Source organism: Triticum dicoccoides, chromosome 1B (genome assembly GCF_002162155.2).
Source record: "Triticum dicoccoides isolate Atlit2015 ecotype Zavitan chromosome 1B, WEW_v2.0, whole genome shotgun sequence".
Classification (NCBI taxonomy): domain Eukaryota; kingdom Viridiplantae; phylum Streptophyta; class Magnoliopsida; order Poales; family Poaceae; genus Triticum; species Triticum dicoccoides.
Genome location: NC_041381.1, coordinates 507749277 through 507769119, shown reverse-complemented (window position 1 = coordinate 507769119; position 19843 = coordinate 507749277).

The following is a 19843-nucleotide window of genomic DNA, read 5'->3' as shown; positions in this document are numbered from 1 at the left end:
TCCTCTGCTTTGTTGTTGTGAATTTTACGTGGCTGCTATGGGCTGAGCAAGAACCGTTCTTACCTACGCATCAAAACCACAACGATAGTTCGTCAAGTTAGTGTTGTTTTAACCTTCTCAAGGACCGGGCGTAGCCACACTCGGTTTAACTAAAGTTGGAGAAACTGACACCCGCCAGCCACCTGTGTGCAAAGCACTTCAGTAGAACCAGTCTCGCGTAAGCGTACGCGTAATGTGGTCCAGGCCGTTTCATCCAACAATACCGCCGTACCAAAGTATGACATGCTGGTAAGCAGTATGACTTGTATCGCCCACAACTCACTTGTGTTCTACTCGTGCATATAACATCAACGCATAAAACCTAGGCTCTGATACCACTGATGAGGAATGTAGTAATTTCAAAAAATTTCCTACGCACACGCAAGATCATGGTGATGCATAGCAACGAGAGGGGAGAGTGTGTCCATGTACCCTCGTAGATCGAAAGAGGAAGCGTTAGAACAACGCGGTTGATGTAGTCGTACGTCTTCACGGCCCGACCGATCAAGCACCGAAACTACGGCACCTTCGAGTTCTTGCACACGTTCAGCTCGATGACGTCCCTCGAACTCCGATCCAGCCGAGTATCGAGGGAGAGTTCCATCAGCACGACGGCGTGGTGACAATCTTTATGTTCTACCGTCGCAGGGCTTCGCCTAAGCACCGCTACGATATTATCGAGGTGGACTATGGTGGAGGGGGGCACCGCACATGGCTAAGAGATCCAAGAGATCAATTGTTGTTGTGTCTAGAGGTGCCCCCTGCCCCCGTATATAAAGGATCAAGGGGGAGGGGCGGCCGGCCAGGAGGAGGCGCGCCAAGGAGGAGTCCTACTCCCACCAGGAGTAGGATTCCCCCCCTTCCAAGTAGTAGGAATAGGAGTCAAGGAAAGGGGGAAGAGAAGAGAAGGAAGGAGGGGGCGCATCCCCTCCCCCTAGTCCAATTCGGACTAGGCCTTGGGGGGGGGGCAGCCTCTCCTCTCTCTTTCCTCTAAAGCCCAATAAGGCCAATATACTCCCCGGCGAATTCCCGTAACTCTCCGGTACTCCGAAAAATACCCGAATCACTCGGAACCTTTCCAAACTCCGAATATAGTCGTCCAATATATCGATCTTTACGTCCCGACCATTTCGAGACTCCTCATCATGTCCCCGATCTCATCTGGGACTCCGAACTCCTTCGGTACATAAAAACTCATAAACTCATAATATAACTGTCATCGAAACCTTAAGCGTGCGGACCCTACGGGTTCGAGAACAATGTAGACATGACCGAAACACGTTTTCGGTCAATAACTAATAGCGGAACCTGGATGCTCATATTGGCTCCCACATATTCTACGAAGATCTTTATCGGTCAAACCGCATAACAACATACGTTGTTCCCTTTGTCATTGGTATGTTACTTGCCCGAGATTCGATCATCGGTATCTCAATACCTAGTTCAATCTCGTTACCGGCAAGTCTCTTTACTCGTTCTGTAATACATCATCTTGCAACTAACTCATTAGTCATATTGCTTGCAAGGCTTATAGTGATGTGCATTACCGAGAGGGCCCAGAGATACCTCTCCGACAATCGGAGTGACAAATCCTAATCTCGAAATACGCCAACCCAACATGTACCTTCGGAGACACCTGTAGAGCTCCTTTATAATCACCCAGTTATGTTGTGACGTTTGGTAGCACACAAAGTGTTCCTCCGGTAAACGGGAGTTGCATAATCTCATAGTCATAGGAACATGTATAAGTCATGAAGAAAGCAATAACAACATACTAAACGATCAAGTGCTAAGCTAACGGAATGGGTCAAGTCAATCCCATCATTCTCCTAATGATGTGATCCCGGTAATCAAATGACAACTCTTTTGTCCATGGCTAGGAAACATAACCATCTTTGATAAACGAGCTAGTCAAGTAGAGGCATACTAGTGACACTATGTTTGTCTATGTGTTCACACATGTATTATGTTTCCGGTTAATACAATTCTAGCATGAATAATAAACATTTATCATGATATAAGGAAATAAATAATAACTTTATTATTGCCTCTAGGGCATATTTCCTTCATGTATCACTACGATCGAGATTCAATAAACCATTTATTTTAGGTGCAAGACCATTGAAGGTATTATTCAAATAAACAGAGTAACCATTATTCTCCTTAAATGAATAATCGTATTGCGATAGACATAATCCAATCATGTCTATGCTCAACGCAAACACTAAATAACAATTATTTAGGTTTAACACGATCCCGATGGTAGAGGGAGCGTGCGATGTTTGATCATATCAACCTTGGAAATACTTCCAACACATATCGTCACCTTGCCTTTAGCTAGTCTCCGTTTATTCCGTAGCCTTTTATTTAGAGTTACTAACACTTAGCAACTGAACCGGTATCTATTACCATGGTGCTACTAGGAGTACTAGTAAAGTACACATCAATATAATGTATATCCAATATACTTTTGTCGACCTTGCCAGCCTTCTCATCTACCAAGTATCTAGGGTAGTTCTGCTTCAGTGACCGTTCCCCTCATTACAGAAGCACTTAGTCTCGGGTTTGGGTTCAACCTTGGGTTTCTTCACTAGAGCAGCAACTGATTTGCCATTTCATGAAGTATCCCTTCTTGCCCTTGCCCTTCTTGAAAATAGTGGTTTCACTAACCATCAACAATTGATACTCCTTCTTGATTTCTACTTTCGCGGTGTCAAACATCGCGAATATTTCAAGGATCATCATATCTATCCCTGATATGTTATAGTTCATCACGAAGCTCTAGTAGCTTGGTGGCAATGACTTTGGAGAAACATCACTATCTTATCTGGAAGATTAACTTCCACTCCATTGAAGTGATTGTTGTACCCAGACAATCTGAGCACATGCTCAACGATTGAGCTTTTCTCCCTTAGTTAATAGGCTAAGAAACTCGTCGGAGGTCTTATACCTCTTGACGTGGGCACGAGCCTGAAATCCCAATTTCAGCCCTGGGAACATCTCGTATGTTCCACGACGTTTCAAAAAACGTCTTCGACGCCTCAATTCTAAACCATTTAACATTACTGAACTATCACGTAGTCATCAAAACGTGTATGTCAGATGTTCTCAACATCCACAGACGACGTTCGAGGTTCAACACACCGAGCGGTGCATTAAGGACATAAGCCTTCTGCGCAGCAATGAGGACAATCCTCACCTTACGGACCCAATCCGCATAATTGCTACTATCAACTTTCAACTAAATTTTCTCTAGGATCATATCTAAAACAGTAGAACTAAAGCGCAAGCTACGACATAATTTGCAAAGTCCTTTTGACCATGTTCATGATAATTAAGTTCATCTAATGAACTCCCACTCAGATAGACATCCCTCTAGTCATCTAAGTGATACATGATCCGAGTCAACTAGGCCGTGTCCGATCATCACGTGAGACGGACTAGTCATCATCGGTGAACATCTCCATGTTGATCGTATCTTCTATACGACTCATGTTCGACCTTTCGGTCTCTTGTGTTCCGAGGCCATGTCTGTACATGCTAGGCTCGTCAAGTCAACCTAAGTGTTTCGCGTGTGTAAATCTGGCTTACACCCGTTGTATGCGAATGTTAGAATCTATCACGCCCGATCATCACGTGGTGCTTCGAAACAACGAACTTTCGCAACAGTGCACAGTTAGGGGGAACACTTGCTTGAAATTTTAGTGAGGGATCATCTTATTTATGGTACCGTCGTTCTAAGCAAATAAGATGTAAACATGACAAACCTCACATGCAAATCATAAAGTGACATGATATGGCCATTATCATCTTGCGCCTTTGATCTCCATCTTTGAAGCGCGACATGATCACCTTCATCACCGGCATGACACCATGATCTCCATCATCGTGTCTCCATGAAGTTGTCTCGTCAACTATTACTTCTACTACTATGGCTAATGTATTAGCAATAAAGAAAAGTAATTACATGGCGTTATTCAATGACACGCAGGTCATATAATAAATTAAGACAACTCCTATGGCTCCTGCCAGTTGTCATACTCATCGACATGCAAGTCATGATTCCTATTACAAGAACATGATCAATCTCATACATCACATATATTTCATTCATCACATCCTTTTTGGCCATATCACATCACACGACATATGCTGCAAAAACAAGTTAGACGTCCTCTAATTGTTGTTGCAAGTTTTTACGTGGCTGTTATAGGTTTCTAGCAAGAACGTTTCTTACCTACGCCAAAACCACAACGTGATATGCCAATTGCTATTTACCCTTCATAAGTACCCTTTTCATCGAATCCGATCCGACTAAAGTGGGAGAGACTGGCACCCGCTAGCCACCTTATACAACAAGTGCATGCCAGTCGGTGGAACCTGTCTCGCGTAAGTGTACGTGTAAGGTCGGTCCGGGCTGCTTCATCCCACAATACCATCGAAACAAGATAGGACTAGTAACGGTAAGCATATTGAACAAAATCAGCACCCACAACAACTTGTGTTCTACTCGTGCATAGAATCTATGCAATAGACCTAGCTCTAATACCACTGTTGGGGAACGTAGCAGAAATTCAAAATTTTCTATGCATCACCAAGATCAATCTATGGAGATTCTAGCAACAAGAGAGAGGGGAGTGTATCTTCATACCCTTGAAGATCGCAATGCGGAAGCGTTGCAAGAACGCGGTCGGTGGAGTCGTTCATGAAGCGACTCAGATCGCGGCCGAATCCGATCTAAGCACCGAACAATGGTGCCTCCGCATTCAACACACGTGCAGCCCGGTGACGTCTCCCATGCCTTGATCCAACAAGGATAAAGGGAGAGGTTGGGAAGACTCCGTCCAGCAGCAACACAATGACGTGGTGGTGATGGAGGAGCGTGGCACTCCAGCAGGGCTTTGCCAAGCACTGCGAGAGACGAGGAGTGAGGGAGTCCTGGATAAGGGGGTATCCGGACAGCCGGACTATATGCATCATTCGGACTATAGAAGCATCAAGACTCAAGACTTCGGCTCGTGTCCGGATGGGACTCTCCTTTGCGTGGAAGACAAGCTTGGCGATCCGGATATAATATTTCCTTCCTTGTAACCGACTCCATGTAAACCCTAGCCCTCTCCGATGTCTATATAAACCGGAGAGGATGGTCCTTAGAAGGCCGATCACAATTACAATCATACCATCATAGGCTAGCTCTTAGGGTTTAGCCTCTACGATCTCGTCGTAGATATACTCTTGTACTACTCATATCTTCAATATTAATCAAGCAGGAAGTAGGGTTTTACCTCCATCGACAGGGCCCGAACCTTGGTAAACATTGTGTCCCTTGCTTCCTGTTACCATCAGCCTGAGATGCACAGATCGGGATCCCCTACCCGAGATCCGCTGGTTTTGACACCGACATTGGTACTTTCATTGAGAGTTCCTCTGTGTCGTCGTTGCAAAGGCTCGATGGCTCGTCTCGTTGTCAAGGACAACATCACCTCTGGGGGAGCGCTGGCTATAGGCCAGACTCTCCGGCTTGGCGGCTTCATCATGACCGCCCCATCGGCTGTCGCGCCAATGATGGCCTCTCGGGTCATCACGCATAACCTTCGCATCAATTCGGAGCTTGCCGAAAAGATGGATCCGATTGAGTTCTCCTCCCTTAATGAGCTCTTGGATCGCATCGCCGCTTTGGGAGTCGCTACGGACTACGACCGGATTGGGCTTAAACCCGACCAAAGGGACATTAGATCCCCGTCGGCCACCCATGAGATAGCGGTAGTAGAGGAACCACACGTGGGTTGCCCCTCAACTTTGAGGACGAATTATGTCCACATCACCGAACTCAGTGAGCCGAACACCCACTCAAAGGAAGACATGACCCATGTCCCGGACTTAGAATCGGGCGTTGGGCCGAAGGGATTAGGTAATACTCCAGATCCCGAACTGTCAGGCTCGGAACTTCCTGTGCCCCCGGGCGTCAGATCGGATCAGAATCCGGATTCAGCCAACGACGCTCGCTCGGACTTAAACCGTCTCTCCCGTATCAGGCAGGAGCCCCAGGAGATGGTACACCTTTATTGGGCCAGATTCCTCCTTGCTCTTAACAAGGTCAAGGACTGCCACAAGGAGGACGTAGTCTCTCTTTTCTGCAAAAACTGCACGAACAAAGGACTCCTTAATGCTATAAGTCGCCGTGACATAGTACACTTTGCAGACTTAGCGACCAGAATACAGAAGTACTGTGCGATGGAAAGCGCCTAGAAGACCCAAACAGAATTTTGGGATAGTACGACCCTCACCAGAACCTTTGTCCAAACTAAACGGCCAAACTCTCGTAAGTCGACCGATTCAATTCCCAAGAAACCAAAGCCCGCCCCAGGGCGTGGAACCATATTGGAAGGATGGCTCAATGGGCCATGTAAGCTACACAGTACGACGGATGCAACACCAACCCATAGCCTTAGGGCATGTTGGATACTCTGGCAGGTAGCTAAAAGTGGCGAGGATCTCCTCGAGAGCCATAAAGCAGAACAACATCCCGCCAAGGAACGTAATACAGTACTAACAGTCTTCGAGACTTTCGCCTCAAACAATAGGCGCAAGCGAGCTCATCGAAGCTCCGCTGAAATCTGCCATGTGGCAAAAGTAAGTCCGTGGAACGACACTGCTATAACTTTCAATGCCAGTGACGAACCCCAGTTCCAGTCCACCCGGGCACCAGCCGCTCTGGTCCTTAGCCCAATAGTGGACGGCTTTTGGCTCACTAAAGTACTCATGGATGGCGGAAGAAGATTAAACTTAATCTACCAAGAAACACTCAAGAAGATGGAAATTGATAAAAGCCGCATTGAACAAAGCGGCACAACCTTCAGGGGAATTATCCCTAGTCAGGAAGCACAGTGCACGGGGAAAATCACACTCAATGTGGTATTCGGCACCCCAGAAAATTACAGGTCCGAAGAAATCACGTTCCAAGTGGCTCCCTTCAGCAGCGGATACCACGCCCTTCTAGGGTGAGACGCGTTTGCAAGCATTCAAGCTATACCCCATTACAGATACATGAAGCTTAAAATGCCCGGACCTAATGGAATTATCACTCTAGCTAGTGATCCGGATGTTGCACTCTGTGCCGAAAACAAAACCGCAGCACTAGCCTTGGAAGCACTATCTGAAGCCCTAGAGGCAGAAGAATTAACAACGCTGCACGCCACCGTGTATAGGGACAATGTGATACTCGACAAGCGACCCAAGTCCACCTCATTCAAACCCGCAGATGAGATAGTCAAATTCCAAGTCCACCCAACGGACCCCACGAAGATAGCTTCCATCGAGACACAGTTGAACCCCGCTATGGACGCCGCACTGCGCGACTTCTTACGCGAGAATTGGGATATCTTCGCCTGGCACCCATCGGACATGCCGGGCATCCTGCGCGAATTGGCCGAACACAACCTTAACATACTAAAGGGATACAAACCTATCAAACAGACCCTAAGGCGATTTTCAGAGCCCAAACAGCAAGCCATGGGGGAGGAGCTAGCCAAGCTACTTGAGGCCGGATTCATTAGAGATATCAAACATCCGGATTGGCTGGCGAACTTGGTAATGGTACCAAAGAAGGACCAATCCTGGAGCCTGTGCGTCGACTTCAAAGACCTTAACAAGGCTTACCCCAAGGATCCCTTTCCCCTCCCTCGCATCGATCAAATCATTGATGCCATAGCAGGACACGACTCGTTGTGTTTCCTCGACGCATACTCTGGATACCATCAAATAAAGATGGCAGAGTCCGACCAAGCTGCAACAGCTTTCATAACGCCATATGGCCCTTTCTGCTTCAACACTATGCCTTTCGGGCTTAAGAATACCGGTGCAACCTACCAACGCATGATTCAAACATGCCTGGAAAAGCAAATCAGCAAAACAGTGGAGGCATACATGGATGGCGTAGTCATAAAAACAAGACACGGCGAAACCCTAATAGATGACTTGAGGCTTACGTTCGACAACTTACGAACATACGACATCAAGCTGAATCCGGAGAAATGCGTTTTCAGTGTCCCCTCTGGAAAACTACTAGGCTTCATCATTTCCAACAGAGGAATTGAAGCTAATCCGGCAAAAATCCAAGCTTTGTCGCAGTTGTCTATACCAACATACCTCAAACACATCCAGAAACTAGCTGGATGCGTGGCTGCTTTGAGCCGCTTTATCTCCCGGTTAGGAGAAAAGGCATTGCCTCTTTATCGCCTTCTTCGGCGCACCGAACACTTCGTGTGGATGGATGCAGCCACGGCCGGACTCGATGAAATAAAGACCTTATTGGCCAGTAATCCAGTCCTAACAGCGCCAACTATTGGCAAACCTATGCTGCTGTACATAGCTGCAACACATCAAGTTGTAAGCGCAGTACTCGTCGTCGAACGAGAGGTCGACGGACACAAATTCCCGCTACAGAAGCTGGTTTATTACGTATCCACGATCCTCACCCCATGCAAATCCCGATACCCACACTATCAAAAAATAGCATACGCGGTCTTCATGTCATCCCGAAAGCTGCGACACTACTTTCAAGAGTGTTTGATTACGGTGGCCTCCGAAGTACCACTAAACGATATAATAAATAACCGTGATGCCACGGGCCGGATTGTTAAATGGGCCATCGAGCTCCTTCCGTCCGACATAACATACAAGCCTCGGCGGGCTATCAAGTCGCAAGTATTAGCTGACTTCATCGCCGAATGGACGGAAGCCGAACTCCCTAAAGAGTATGGCACGTATTCTAACTGGATCATGCACTTTGACGGCTCTAAAATGCTGGCCGGATTGGGAGCAGGCGTAGTCCTGACCTCTCCCACCGGAGACACGGTCCAATACGTCCTCCAAATATTATACACAGACTCCAACAATGCAGCCGAATATGAGGCTCTGTTGCACGGTCTTCAGATGGCAGTCTCTATGGGCATTCAACGCCTAGAAGTGCGTGGGGATTCAAACCTCCCAATATCACAAATAAATGGAGACTTTGATGCCAAGGATCCGAAAATGGCGGCCTATCGCAATGCCATCCTTAAAATGTCAGCTCGGTTCGAGGGGCTCGAATTCCACCATGTGGCTCGAGAAAACAATCAAGTGGCAGATGTCCTGGCCCGCATCGGTGCTAAACGCGACCCTGTCCCACCTAACATATTCCTGGAAAGGCTGTTCAAGCCATCCGTGGTATGGGAAGGGGAGTCCGGCAATACCAGCATAGTGAAGGAAATATGCCCTAGAGGCAATAATAAAGTTATTATTTATTTCCTCATATCATGATAAATGTTTATTATTCATGCTAGAATTGTATTAACCGGAAACATGATACATGTGTGAATACATAGACAAACATATAGTCACTAGTATGCCTCTACTTGACTAGCTCATTAATCAAAGATGGTTATGTTTCCTAACCATTGACATGTGTTGTCATTTGATTAATGGGATCACATCATTAGGAGAATGAGGTGATTGACATGACCCATCCCGTTAGCTTAGCACTTGATCGTTTAGTATTCTGCTATTGCTTCCTTCATGACTTATACATGTTCCTGTAACTATGAGAATTGTGTAACTCCCGTTTACCGGAGGAACACTTTGGGTACTACCAAACGTCACAACGTAACTGGGTGATTATAAAGGAGTACTACAGGTGTCTCCAAAGGTACATGTTGAGTTAGCATAATTCGAGATTAGGTTTTGTCACTCCGATTGTCGGAGAGGTATCTCTGGGCCCTCTCGGCAATACTCATCACCTAAGCCTTGCAAGCATGTAACTAATGAGTTAGTTATAAGATGAAGTATTACAGAACGAGTAAAGAGACTTGTCGATAACGAGATTGAACTAGGTATTGGATACCGACGATCGAATCTCGGACAAGTAACATACCGATGACAAAGGGAACAACATATGTTGTTATGCGGTTTGACCAATAAAGATCTTCGTAGAATATGTGGGAACCAATATGGGCATCCAGGTCCCGCTATTGGTTATTGACCAGAGATGTGTCTCAGTCATGTCTACATCGTTCTCGAACCGTAGGGTCCGCACGCTTAAGGTTTCGATGACAGTTATATTATGAGTTTATGTATTTTGATGTACCGAAGGTTGTTCGGAGTCCCGGATATGATTACGGACATGACGAGGAGTCTCGAAATGGTCGAGACATAAAGATTGATATATTGGACGGATATATTTGGACACCGGAAAGGTTCCGGAGAAGTTTGGAGCCCCGGGAGGTTACCGGAACCCCCCGGGAGGTATATGGGCCTTATTGGGCCCATGTAGGAGGAAGAGAGAAGGAGCAAGGGAAGGGGGCGCGCCCCCCCAAGCCCAATCCGAATTGGGGAGGGGGGCCGGCCCCCCCTTCCTTTCTCCTTCCCCCTCTTCCTATTACTACTACTAGTACTACTTCCTAATACTAGTACTCTTTCCTTCCCCCTCCAAATAAGATAAGGAAAAGAGAGGGAAACCTACTTGGAGTAGGTTTCCCCCTCCTCATGGCGCGCCCCCCCTAGGGCCGGCCACCTCCTCCCTCCCTCCTTTATATACGGGGGTAGGGGGGCACCCTAGAACACACAAGTTGATCATTGATCGTTCCTTAGCCTTGTGCGGTGCCCCCCTCCACGATATTACACCTCGGTCATATTGCAGCGGTGCTTAGGCGAAGCCCTGCAATAGGAGAACATCAAGATCGTCACCACGCCGTCGTGCTGACGGAACTCCCCCTCGGCGCCTCTGCTGGATCAGAGATCGAGGGTGCGTCATCGAGCTGTACGCGTGTCAAGAACTCGGAGGTGCCGGAGTAACGGTACTTGGATCGGTTGAACCGGAGGACGTACGACTACTTCCTCTATGTTGCGTCAACGCTTCCGCTTCGGTCTACGAGGGTACGTAGACAACACTCTCCCCTCGTTGCTATATCATCACCATGATCTTGCGTGTGCGTAGGAAATTTTTTGAAATTACTACGTTCCCCAACAGTGGCATCCGAGCCTAGGTTTTATGCGTTGATGTTATATGCACGAGTAGAACACAAGTAAGTTGTGGACGATATAAGTCATACTGCCTACCAGCATGTCATACTTTGGTTCAGCGGTATTGTGAGATGAAGCGGCCCGGACCGACATTACGCGTACGCTTACGCGAGACTGGTTTCACCGTTACGAGCACTCGTGCTTAAAGGTGGCTGGCGGGTGTCTGTCTCTCTCACTTTAGTTGAACCGAGTGTGGCTACGCCCGGTCCTTGTGAAGGTTAAAACGGAGTCTATTTGACAAACTATCGTTGTGGTTTTGATGCGTAGGTGAGATTGGTTCTTGCTTAAGCCCGTAGCAGCCACGTAAAATTTGCAACAACAAAGTAGAGGACGTCTAACTTGTTTTTGCAGGGCATGTTGTGATGTGATATGGCCAAGACATGATGCTATATTTTATTGTATGAGATGATCATGTTTTGTAACCGAAGTTATCGGCAACTGGCAGGAGCCATATGGTTGTCGCTTTATTGTATGAAATGCAAATGCCCTGTAATTGCTTTACTTTATCACTAAGCGGTAGCGATAGTCGTAGAAGCAATAGATGGCGTAATGACAACGATGCTACGATGGAGATCAAGGTGTCGCGCCGGTGACGATGGTGATCACGACGGTGCTTCGAAGATTGAGATCACAAGCACAAGATGATGATGGCCATATCATATCACTTATATTGATTGCATGTGATGTTTATCCTTTATGCATCTTATCTTGCTTTGATTGACGGTAGCATTTTAAGATGATCTCTCACTAATTATCAAGAAGTGTTCTCCCTGAGTATGCACCGTTGCGAAAGTTCTTCGTGCTGAGACACCACGTGATGATCGGGTGTGATAGGCTCTACGTTCAAATACAACGGGTGCAAAACAGTTGCACACGCGGAATACTCAGGTTATACTTGACGAGCCTAGCATATACAGATATGGCCTCGGAACACGGGGACCGAAAGGTCGAGCGTGAATCATATAGTAGATATGATCAACATAGAGATGTTCACCATTGAAACTACTCCATCTCACGTGATGATCGGACATGGTTTAGTTGATTTGGATCACGTAATCACTTAGATGACTAGAGAGATGTCTGTCTAAGTGGGAGTTCTTTAGTAATATGATTAATTGAACTTAAATTTATCATGAACTTAGTACCTGATAGTATTTTGCTTGTCTATGTGTGTTTGTAGATAGATGGCTTGTGCTGTTGTTCCGTTGAATTTTAATGCGTTCCTTGAGAAAGCAAAGTTGAAAGATGATGGTAGCAATTACACGGACTGGGTCCGTAACCTGAGGATTATCCTCATTGCTGCACAGAAGAGTTACGTCCTGGAAGCACCGCTGGGTGCCAGGCCTGCTGCTGATGCAACTGACGACGTTAAGAACGTCTGGCAGAGCAAAGCTGATGACTACTCTATAGTTCAGTGTGCCATGCTTTATGGCTTAGAACCGGGTCTTCAACGACGTTTTGAACGTCATGGGGCATATGAGATGTTCCAGGAGTTGAAGTTAATATTTCAAGCAAATGCCCGGATTGAGAGATATGAAGTCTCCAATAAGTTCTACAGCTGCAAAATGGAGGAGAACAGTTCTGTCAGTGAGCATATACTCAAAATGTCTGGGTATAATAATCACTTGATTCAACTGGGAGTTAATCTTTCGGATGATAGCATCATTGACAGAATTCTCCAATCACTGCCACCAAGCTACAAGAGCTTTGTGATGAACTATAATATGCAAGGGATGAACAAGACTATTCCCGAGCTCTTCGCGATGCTGAAAGCCGCGGAGGTAGAAATCAAAAAGGAGCATCAAGTGTTGATGGTCAACAAGACCACTGGTTTCAAGAAAAGGGGCAAAGGGAAGAAGAAGGGGAACTTCAAAAGGAACGGCAAACAAGTTGCTGCTCAAGTGAAGAAACCCAAGTCTGGACCTAAGCCTGAAACTGAGTGCTTCTACTGCAAGCAGACTGGACACTGGAAGCGGAACTGCCCCAAGTATTTGGCGGATAAGAAGGATGGCAAAGTGAACAAAGGTATATGTGATATACATGTTATTAATGTGTACCGTACTAATGCTCGCAGTAGCACCTGGGTATTTGATACTGGTTCTGTTGCTAACATTTGCAACTCGAAACAGGGACTACGGATTAAGCGAAGATTAGCTAAGGACGAGGTGACGATGCGCGTGGGAAATGGTTCCAAAGTCGATGTGATCGCGGTCGGCACGCTACCTCTACATCTACCATCGGGATTAGTTTTAGACCTGAATAATTGTTATTTGGTGCCTGCGTTGAGCATGAACATTATATCTGGATCTTGTTTGATGCGAGACGGTTATTCATTTAAATCAGAGAATAATGGTTGTTCTATTTATATGAGTAATATCTTTTATGGTCATGCACCCTTGAAGAGTGGTCTATTTTTATTAAATCTCGATAGTAGTGATACACATATTCATAATGTTGAAGCCAAAAGATGCAGAGTTGATAATGATAGTGCAACATATTTGTGGCACTGCCGTTTAGGTCATATCGGTGTAAAACGCATGAAGAAACTCCATACTAATGGACTTCTGGAATCACTTGATTATGAATCACTTGGTACTTGCGAACCGTGCCTCATGGGCAAGATGACCAAAACACCGTTCTCCGGATCTATGTAGAGAGCAACAGATTTGTTGGAAATCATACATACAGATGTATGTGGTCCGATGAATGTTGAGGCTCGTGGCGGATATCGTTATTTCCTCACCTTCACAGATGATTTGAGCAGATATGGGTATATCTACTTGATGAAGCACAAGTCTGAAACATTTGAAAAGTTCAAAGAATTTCAGAGTGAAGTAGAAAATCATCGTAACAAGAAAATAAAGTTTCTACGATCTGATCGTGGAGGAGAATATTTGAGTTACGAGTTTGGTTTACATTTGAAACAATGTGGAATAGTTTCGCAACTCACGCCACCTGGAACACCACAGCGAAATGGTGTGTCCGAACGTCGTAATCGTACTTTACTTGATATGGTGCGATCTATGATGTCTCTTACCGATTTACCGCTATCGTTTTGGGGTTATGCTTTAGAGACGGCCGCATTCACGTTAAATAGGGCACCATCAAAATCCGTTGAGACGACACCTTATGAACTGTGTTTTGGCAAGAAACCAAAGTTGTCGTTTCTCAAAGTTTGGGGCTGCGATGCTTATGTGAAGAAACTTCAACCAGATAAGCTCGAACCCAAATCGGAGAAATGTGTCTCCATAGGATACCCAAAGGAGACAATTGGGTACACCTTCTATCACAGATCTGAAGGCAAGATTTTCGTTGCTAAAATCGGATCCTTTCTAGAGAAGGAGTTTCTCTCGAAAGAAGTGAGTGGGAGGAAAGTTGAACTTGATGAGATAACTGTATCTACTCCCTTATTGGAAAGTAGTTCATCACAAGAACCGGTTCCTGTGACAACTACACCAATTAGTGAGGAAGCTAATTATATTGATCATGAAACTTCAGATCAAGTTTCTACTGAACCTCGTAGGTCTACCAGAGTAAGATCCGCACCAGAGTGGTACGGAAATCCTATTCTGGAAGTCATGTTACTAGACCATGATGAACCTACGAACTATGAGGAAGCGATGATGAGCCCAGATTCCGCAAAATGGCTAGAGGCCATGAAATCTGAGATAGGATCCATGTATGAAAACAAAGTATGGACTTTGGTTGACTTGCCCGATGATCGGCAAGCCATTGAGAATAAATGGATCTTTAAGAAGAAGACTGACGCTGATGGTAATGTTACTGTCTACAAAGCTCGACTTGTTGCAAAAGGTTTTCGACAAGTTCAAGGGGTTGACTACGATGAGACTTTCTCACCCGTAGCGATGCTTAAGTCTGTCCGAATCATGTTGGCTATTGCTGCATTTCATGATTATGAAATTTGGCAAATGGATGTCAAGACTGCATTCTTGAATGGATTTCTAGAAGAAGAGTTGTATATGATGCAACCTGAAGGTTTTGTTGATCCAAAAGGTGCTGACAAAGTGTGCAAGCTCCAACGTTCCATTTATGGACTGGTGCAAGCATCTCAGAGTTGGAATAAACGTTTTGATAGTGTGATCAAAGCATATGGCTTTATACAGACTTTTGGAGAAGCCTATATTTACAAGAAAGTGAGTGGGAGCTCTGTAGCATTTCTAGTTTTATATGTTGATGACATATTATTAATTGGAAATGATATAGAATTTCTGGATAGCATAAAGGGATACTTGAATAAAAGTTTTTCTATGAAAGACCTCGGTGAAGCTGCTTACATATTGGGCATCAAGATCTATAGAGATAGATCAAGACGCTTAATAGGACTTTCACAAAGTACATACCTTGACAAAATTTTGAAAAAGTTCAAAATGGATCAGGCAAAGAAAGGATTCTTGCCTGTGCTACAAGGTGTGAAGTTGAGTCAAACTCAATGCCCGACCACAGCAGAAGATAGAGAGAAAATGAAAGATGTTCCCTATGCTTCAGCCATAGGCTCTATCATGTATGCAATGCTGTGTACCAGACCTGACGTATGCTTAGCAATAAGCTTGGCAGGTAGGTATCAAAGTAATCCAGGAGTAGATCACTGGACAGCGGTTAAGAACATCCTGAAATACTTGAAAAGGACTAAGGATATGTTTCTCGTATATGGAGGTGACAAAGAGCTAGTCGTAAATGGTTACGTCGATGCAAGCTTTGACACTGATCCGGACGATTCTAAATCACAGACCGGATACGTGTTTTTATTAAACGGTGGAGCTGTAAGTTGGTGCAGTTCTAAACAAAGCGTCGTGGCGGGATCTACATGTGAAGCGGAGTACATAGCTGCTTCTGAAGCAGCAAATGAAGGAGTCTGGATGAAGGAGTTCATTTCCGATCTAGGTGTCATACCTAGTGCATCGGGACCAATGAAGATCTTCTGTGACAATACTGGTGCAATTGCCTTGGCAAAGGAATCCAGATTTCACAAGAGGACCAAGCACATCAAGAGACGCTTCAATTCCATTCGGGACCAAGTCCAAGTGGGAGACATAGAGATTTGCAAGATACATACGGATCTGAATGTTGCAGACCCGTTGACTAAGCCTCTCTCACGAGCAAAACATGATCAGCACCAAGACTCCATGGGTGTTAGAATCATTACTATGTAATCTAGATTATTTACTCTAGTGCAAGTGGGAGACTGAAGGAAATATGCCCTAGAGGCAATAATAAAGTTATTATTTATTTCCTCATATCATGATAAATGTTTATTATTCATGCTAGAATTGTATTAACCGGAAATATGATACATGTGTGAATACATAGACAAACATATAGTCACTAGTATGCCTCTACTTGACTAGCTCATTAATCAAAGATGGTTATGTTTCCTAACCATTGACATGTGTTGTCATTTGATTAATGGGATCATATCATTAGGAGAATGAGGTGATTGACATGACCATCCCGTTAGCTTAGCACTTGATCGTTTAGTATTCTGCTATTGCTTCCTTCATGACTTATACATGTTCCTGTAACTATGAGAATTGTGTAACTCCCGTTTACCGGAGGAACACTTTGGGTACTACCAAACGTCACAACGTAACTGGGTGATTATAAAGGAGTACTACAGGTGTCTCCGAAGGTACATGTTGAGTTAGCATAATTCAAGATTAGGTTTTGTCACTCCGATTGTCGGAGAGGTATCTCTGGGCCCTCTCGGCAATGCTCATCACCTAAGCCTTGCAAGCATGTAACTAATGAGTTAGTTATAAGATGAAGTATTACAGAACGAGTAAAGAGACTTGTCGATAACGAGATTGAACTAGGTATTGGATACCGACGATCGAATCTCAGACAAGTAACATACCGATGACAAAGGGAACAACGTATGTTGTTATGCGGTTTGACCGATAAAGATCTTCGTAGAATATGTAGGAACCAATATGGGCATCCAGGTCCCGCTATTGGTTATTGACCAGAGATGTGTCTCAGTCATGTCTACATCGTTCTCGAACCGTAGGGTCCGCACGCTTAAGGTTTCGATGACAGTTATATTATGAGTTTATGTATTTTGATGTACCGAAGGTTGTTCGGAGTCCCGGATATGATTACGGACATGACGAGGAGTCTCGAAATGGTCGAGACATAAAGATTGATATATTGGACGGATATATTTGGACACCGGAAAGGTTCCGGAGAAGTTTGGAGCCCCGGGAGGTATATGGGCCTTATTGGGCCCATGTAGGAGGAAGAGAGAAGGAGCAAGGGAAGGGGGCGCGCCCCCCCAAGCCCAATCCGAATTGGGGAGGGGGCCGGCCCCCCCTTTCCTTTCTCCTTCCCCCTCTTCCTATTACTACTACTAGTACTACTTCCTAATACTAGTACTCTTTCCTTCCCCCTCCAAATAAGATAAGGAAAAGAGAGGGAAACCTACTTGGAGTAGGTTTCCCCCTCCTCATGGCGCGCCCCCCCTAGGGCCGGCCACCTCCTCCCTCCCTCCTTTATATACGGGGGTAGGGGGGCACCCTAGAACACACAAGTTGATCATTGATCGTTCCTTAGCTGTGTGCGGTGCCCCCCTCCACGATATTACACCTCGGTCATATTGTAGCGGTGCTTAGGCGAAGCCCTGCAACAGGAGAACATCAAGATCGTCACCACGCCGTCGTGCTGACGGAAGTCCCCCTCGGCGCCTCTGCTGGATCAGAGATCGAGGGTGCGTCATCGAGCTGTACGCGTGTCAAGAACTCGGAGGTGCCGGAGTAACGGTACTTGGATCGGTTGAACCGGAGGACGTACGACTACTTCCTCTACGTTATGTCAATGCTTCCGCTTCGGTCTACGAGGGTACATAGACAACACTCTCCCCTCGTTGCTATATCATCACCATGATCTTGCGTGTGCGTAGGAAATTTTTTGAAATTACTACGTTCCCCAACACATAGATCCGAATACATCCCCAGATTCCGAACTATCAGACATAATCGGAGGCTCCACCACCGAAATAACATCGTCAGCCCATGAAATAATGGTTGTTATCGCCCCGTGGACTGAGCCTTTCTTGGCCTACCTAAATAGGCAGGAGCTCCCCGAAGACCAAAATGAAGCACGCTGCATCATCAGCGTTCTAAAGCTTACAAGGTCCATGAAGGGGAACTCTATAAGAAAAGTGTCACCGGAGTGCTCCAAAGGTGCATCTCCGAAGAGGAAGGGCGGCAGCTCTTGGCTGAAATCCATGCCGGACTGGGCGGGCACCACGCTGCGGCTCGAGCATTAGTCAGCAAAGCCTTCCGTATAGGTTTCTATTGGCCGACAGCCCGAGCAGACGCACAGGACCTTGTCCAACAATGCGTCGGTTGCCAGGTCTTTGCCAATCAAAGTCATATGCCCCCTACCGCTCTCCAAACAATCCCCATAACTTGGCCCTTCGCGGTCTGGGGGCTTGATATGGTTGGACCCCTTAAAGGGGGAAGCCACAAGAAAAATATATTTAGTGGTCATGGTAGACAAGTTCACCAAATGGATAGAAGCCAAACCAGTGAAAATGGCCGAATCCGGACCAGTAATAGACTTTATATCCGGGGTCGTACACTGATACGGTGTCCCCCACAGCATCATCACCGATAATGACTCAAATTTTACAGCCGATGAAGTGAAAGCTTGGTGCGGCAAAATGGGCATTAAGCTCGACTATGCTTCCGTCTACCATCCTCAAACAAATGGTCAGGTCGAACGGGCGAATGGTCTCATCATGAGCGGCATCAAACCCAGACTAGTGCGATCCTTGACAGAGTTGGATACTCAGTGGGTCGAGGAGCTCGACTCCATACTCTGGGGGCTGCGGACCACGCCGAATCGCACCACCGGATATACACCATTCTTTATGGTGTACGGTGCGGAAGCAGTACTACCCTGCGACATAATACATGATTCACCACGCGTACGCATGTACGAAGAGAAGGAAGCCGAGCTAGATCGGCAGGATAACTTGGACGCCGTGGAGGAGGAGCGCGACGTCGCGAAGGCCCATTCCGCATTCTATCAGCAACAGGCTCGACGATACCAAAGCAGAGAAGTGCGGGCCAAAACTTATAATATTGGCGAACTCGTTCTACGCTTACCAAAAAAGAAGAAGGGCAAGCTCAAACCCAAGTGGAAAGGCCCCTTCATCATCGACAAAGTTCTCACCAGAGGAGCGTACCGCTTACGCAATGCGTCTGATAATAGACTCGAGCCGAACCCATGGAACGCGGCCAGACTCCGGAGATTCTACGCCTAGTGCCGAACTCAGTGTTCGTCTCCTTAACCCTCCTTTTTCAATTATGCTCCCTCCCTTTTCCTTTCTTGCTCTTTTTCTCTTCACACAAAGTTTTCAATACAGTGCGGATTTCCGGATTATTCCGGCCGCACTATGTGTGCAAGTAATACCTGGGGGCTTCCTATAAGGAAGCTAAACATAACTTACTCTAAAGGGCTTTTTGCCTATCATACATGCATTTTCCATGTGTGTCTTTTATTCACCATTATATGCATCGATATGACTTAAGACATGGCCAAGCTGGGTTGCCTGGCTCCTGTGTTTATGCCCTACGTTCCCATTAATTCGGCTAGGGCATAAGGGAAGCACCTCTGTGATTGTTACTGCCGGTTGAGCCGGATGTGTACCTCAAACTGGGTGAAGCCGAAAGCTAGTTTCCTTAAGAGAATATTCGGTCGGTGAACAAAAGATGTCTTCGTTTAT